This window comes from Pistacia vera, unplaced genomic scaffold (assembly GCF_008641045.1).
Source record: "Pistacia vera cultivar Batoury unplaced genomic scaffold, PisVer_v2 Contig454, whole genome shotgun sequence".
NCBI lineage: Eukaryota > Viridiplantae > Streptophyta > Magnoliopsida > Sapindales > Anacardiaceae > Pistacia > Pistacia vera.
Window position 1 is genome coordinate 300,166 of NW_022196284.1, and position 5,656 is coordinate 305,821.

Consider the following 5,656-nt stretch of genomic DNA (forward strand, 5'->3'; position numbering starts at 1 on the left):
TTATATCAATTTGATTTGACAATTTTATATATATATTTCACATTTAATAAATAAAATTATAAATAATTACCCTTTTTTTTTTTCTACAATGGAACATATAGCTATTATCATTATCAAAACTATGAATCCATATATCACTTATAACTTAAGATGAAATTATATCAAGGAAAAATTTATTAAAATATATAAAGTCAACAAAATTATAATTTTAATACATTTAACACATAAAAGCTAAAAATAGTCTACTACAGCTATTTTATTGATATAAATATGAAAACATCCATGTGTTGATGGTCCCTCCTTGATCATTTTTTCATTTAAAAAAAAAAAAAAAAAAAAGTCATAGGAGTATATATAGAGAGAGAAGGAGAAAAAAAAATAACAATAACCTCTATATAATATTACATTAATTTTATATATTTATGTCACACCAAATTGTATTAAAAAATAAGTAAAGTCACTCCACTATTGGATTATTTACTACTACATTTAGAAAATAGTTGAGTAATTAATAAACTAACAAAATTAATTAAATAATTTACTTCCAAAGGATTGATAAATGCATCCCATTAAAGCATAAAAAGTAACAAAAATGTATTATTACCTTGTCNATACTTAATGTGATGTTTTTTTATTTTGTCATAATACCTATATCACTTGTGACGAAATAGCTTTTGATAAAATTAATTTTGTCACAATATAATATATTTCTTGTAGTGTGCAACTCCTAGTTCATAGCTATGGTTCTATGATCCATATGATTGACTTTGATTAGCAACCTGATTTGATTGGCTAGATGCTTACTTTGGCTTCAGATTGGTTCACCATTGTTAAGGTTTAGACTGGCGAGCCACCATGACAAATGACTAATGAATCAGGTTTTGTATTCAGGTTTGTTCTACGAATAGCATCACAATGTACATATGCATAGGTTTCCTCAAGATCCAATACTGGATCCTTTCTGAGGATCTCATCTCGGAGTTGTTCAAATTATGTATCAAGCCCATTCAAAAATATATGCACACGCAATTGTTCAACTATTTTTTATATGCAGTAACATCCTCGAGATCTTTCATTATAACCTTATCATGATGGTCTAGTCCTTTGAAAATTTCTACATGTTCACCATATTAGGTTGAGCGAGGACGACCAACCTACTTGGTAGAAAAGGCTCATTGATTCATTGCAAAGATTTGTGACTCATCTGATCCATCACAGAAAGCTTTGGCAAGTGCATTCCAGATGTCAGGTGTAGTGGGTAATTGGAGATAACACTTCATAATTTCTAAAGACATAGATGTTAGTGATCATCCCTTTTGATTTTTTTGCATACCACTTCAAATATGAAGCATCAGTCTCCTCTGCTTGGGATGTTTTACCCATAATACTCAAGCTTCTGACCTCTTGCGATATGTATCTCCATGATTTGGGACCATACGGTAAGGGTTCATTGAATCATGCAGCATAATTAAAAGCAAAATTTTTTCAGTGAAACCCTAAAACCCAAGATTCAACGATTGATTATATATGATTTAATTTCAATAATCCAAACCATTCAAGGTTTAATTCATACCTTGATTGGAGGCTCCTACAATTGATCTTTGAAATTGGTTTTGCAAACCGATTCAAGAACATAATTACACTCTTGGTATCTGCACGAAGGCTTTGCAAATCCAATTGGTTAAATTACTAGATTGAATCAAATTGCAATTGAGTTTCAATTGTGAAAAGGGACAGATCAGATTCTCCAAAAATCCTTTGTGAAAATCGGTTAGGGTTCAAAAATTATAGAACCCTAATTTTCATGTGTGCTTTTATATGCACACATTACTCTATTCCCCCTTGGAATAGATTTATTCCTACGTGGAATAGGGTAAATGGTATTTTTATTTAATAATTACTATTAATATACACAATTTTGCTAATTTAATTCCAAGATAAGTTGGACACACAACAATTAGTGAATTTTTACATTCGTTTAATTGCACAACAAAGTTATCAAAATACCCTTTCGCTTGAAGTGACGAAAATGCCCTTATACAATAAAACCCGCAAACCACCTTCTTATGTGTGTGACCTGTAGGCTTCCTATCATGTTGGTAGTGAATAGAATCGTGATTGAAAATCAACCAATAAACTCTCCATACATAAACCAAGATTGGCCTCTAGCAAGACATCATGGCTACCCAACAGATAGAGATTCAGCAAAACAACTACTGATAATCCGTGGATTATACAATTTTCATTAGTCTTTTTATTCGGATTTCAGGTACTTTTTGCTGCATTTTGACTTGAATTGATGTTTAATTCTTTACATTTTGTGTTTCAGGTTAAAATGGACATTTGAAGCAAATAAGGACAAAATTGGAAGTTTTTGACTAAGAAGTTAGCGGATCTCAGAAGTTAGGAGAGTTCTGAAGCAGGATAAAGCACGATGAGGCTTGTTCCAAAGGGAGAACACCGAGAATCAAAGAAGAAAGTGAAGAAGCAAGCAGAGTGGCAGTTCTGTAAATTCAGAACCTTTCAAGTATCTTCGCCCCGGCGAAGATTTCTTCTTCGCCACGGCGAAGTAAGCCAGTCACAAGCAAGATCTGCTTCTCTCATCGCCACGGCGAAGAATTATTCTTCGCCGCGGCGACGGTCATTATTTTCAGTTTTGTTAAACGCACAGTTTTACTTTGTGCGTGTATTGGCTAGGTAATTTGGGCGAGGTATAAAAGAAACACTTAGCCTTTTTGTCCAGGAGTTTTTTCGTTTTAGGTTGAACAGCTTTTGCATTTTCTTTGGATGAGTTTTGAGCGATTTTAAGTTGTAACAAGAGTGAAGATTCGATTTCTAACGAAGGGATCGATCTCTTGGGGAGATCTCTTATCTTTTATCTCGTTTTCATTATGCTAAACTTTGATATTCTCGTTTTTCGTTTTTGCATTGTTGATTTAGCTATGAACTAACACATTTTGGGTTAGGGTTTTGATTGTAATTTGGATTTTTCATGGGTTAAGTGTTTGATTGTTTTATTTTCATATGAGTATGCTTTGGTTGTGTGTTTACTCTAAGTTTTAATGCTTTTATATGAAGAACATGATGAGATTGAGAAATGAATTATGTTAGGGTTCTTGGGTAATCACCATTGTAGTATTGGATGCTAGAGATAGATGCAAGAATAAATGAAATCAGTGTAGGATTCTCTTGCTTAATGAGTTCGGAATCGTTAACCTTCAAATTGTTGGGTACAGAAGGTTAATAAGGAAGAATAGGAAAACATAGCCCGAGAGGGTATGTTTAACACCTTAGTGAGTTCGATTTACAACCATTACGTATGAATATGAATTTAGTAAAATTAAAGGTTCAACCCATAAAGTCCGAATGAAGTCAAAACCCTACCCGTTTTACATGAATTGATTTTTATCCGTGTTTACATCTCGCATTTATAGATTAATTTTAGTTTAATTTTTATTGTTCAGTTCTAATTAGAAATAGCTCCCATCAATCCAAACCCAATCGCTTACTCCAACTTGATAACATTAGGAAACTTAGTGCTTAGCTAACAATCCTTGTGGGAACGATACTCTACTCATCATTGTATTACTTGTGCGATTAGTATACTTGCTACATTTTGCATGTTGTAGGAAACACGCATCAAGTTTTTGGCGCCGTTGCCGGGTACTATTTTAAGTTAACATTGGGTCTTTCTATAGTTAGCTAGATTGGAGTTTTTATTTTTGTTTTTAATTTTCAATTGGTTTGTGATCTCACTTTCCTTCATTTCTGTCCTTGCAGTTTATGCGAAGAACGAGACGTCAACCAGTGGTCCCTGTTGATCTTGAGCTTGAGAGAACCATTAGACGACGTAACAGAGAGAGAAGAGAAAGAGAGGATTTAGTTGTAGAAGTAGAAGAAATAGTTGTTGAAATGGCTGAACCAGAAAACAGGACACTAAGGGAATTTTTAGTTTCCACAGTGAATGGTACTGGGTCGAGTATTACTAGACCTATGGTGTAAGCAAACAACTTCGAGATCAAGCCGGCAATCATCCAGATGATCCAGCAGTCGGTTAGATTTAATGGTGATTTGAAGGAAGATCCGAATCAGCACATCGCAAATTTCTTGGAAATTTGTGACACCTTCAAGTCGAACGGAGTGTCGGATGATGCTATTAGGCTGCGATTATTCCCATTCTCATTGGGAGATAAAGCCAAGGGGTGGTTAATGGCATTACCACCAGGAACAATAACAACCTGGAATGATCTAGCACAGAAATTCCTCACTAAGTTCTTTCCTTTAGCTAAATCAGCAAAATTGAGAAATGATATCACATCATTTCTACAAGATGATTCCGAGTCATTGTATGAGGCTTGGGAAAGATACAAGGAGTTAATGAGGAAGTGTCCACACCATGGGTTGCCAGTTTGGCTTCAAGTCCAAACATTTTACAATGGTTTGATGGGTAATGTACAAACCATGGTGGATGCAGCTTCAGGAGGGGCCTTACAGAATAAGGCACCAGAGGAGGCGTATAACTTGCTTGAGGTTTTGGCAAGCAACAACTATCAAAGACCAAATGAGAGAGCAATTCCAAGAAAACCTTCGGGTCTACATGAAGTTGATGCTTTTACAGCCATCTCAGCCCAACTCACGGCACTTCAGAAATAGTGGGGAACTATGCAGGTAAACTCTGTACAAGTACCTCAATTAACTTGTGATCTTTGTGCAGGAAACCATGCTAGCAACGAGTGTCAAGTGGGGAACACATTTGCTTCGTCATCTTCATCAACGGATCAGGTGAACTATGTGGCAGGAAATCAGAGACAACCAAACAACCCATATTCCAACACATACAACCCGGGGTGGAGAAATCACCCAAATCTGGCTTGGGAAAATCAGAACCAGCAAAATAACCAATGGAACCAGAGGCCAGTTCCAAATAACCAACTAGGGGTGACAAATCAATCGGGAGATCAAAGAGTGACAAAGTTGGAGGATATGTTTGGTAAATTCATGCAGGAGATCACAAGTTTCATGAATGAGACGAGGACAAATTTTAGAAATCAAGGGGCATCCATTCGGAATCTTGAGGTACAGATGGGCCAATTGGCCGAGAAGCTAAATGATAGACCATAGGGATCTCTACCAAGCAACACCGTGACTAACCCACGTGAGCAAGCAAATGCCATAATTTTGAGAAGTGGGACAGTTTTGGAAGAGGTAGAGCAAGCTACCAAAGAGGTTGAGCAAACCAGAAAGGAAGATTCTGAAGAGGAAGTTGATGAAGAGATCATTGTTGAAATGAAACCAAGTGGTTTGAAGGAAAAGAAAAAGAAAAATGAAGAAAGGCAAAAGAAGAAGGAGAAATTGCCATTCCTCGAGATACCACCAGAATTGGCACATCACACCCCACCCGTGCCTTTTCCTCAAAGATTGAAGAAAAAGAATCAGGATAAGCAATTTTCAAAGTTTATTGAAATTTTTAAAAAACTGCATATTAACATTCCTTTTGCAGATGCATTGCAGCAAATGCCGAGTTATGCGAAGTTCCTGAAGGAAATCCTATCGAACAAAAGGAAGTTAGAGGAAGAGGAAACGATGATGCTCACAGAAGAGTGCAGTGCCATCCTTCAGAAAAAGTTACCCCCGAAGCTCAAGGATCCAGGGAGTT

At 35.9% G+C, this 5,656-nt stretch overlaps 1 non-coding gene across 1 annotated transcript; it reads right to left on the reverse strand.

Annotated features, from left to right (window-relative positions):
- Positions 1-4,296: 4,296 nt before the first annotated feature.
- LOC116144745 lies at positions 4,297-4,403 on the reverse strand. Its single transcript, XR_004130318.1, has one exon. It is a non-coding gene; the product is annotated as a small nucleolar RNA R71 (small nucleolar RNA).
- Positions 4,404-5,656: the final 1,253 nt, after the last annotated feature.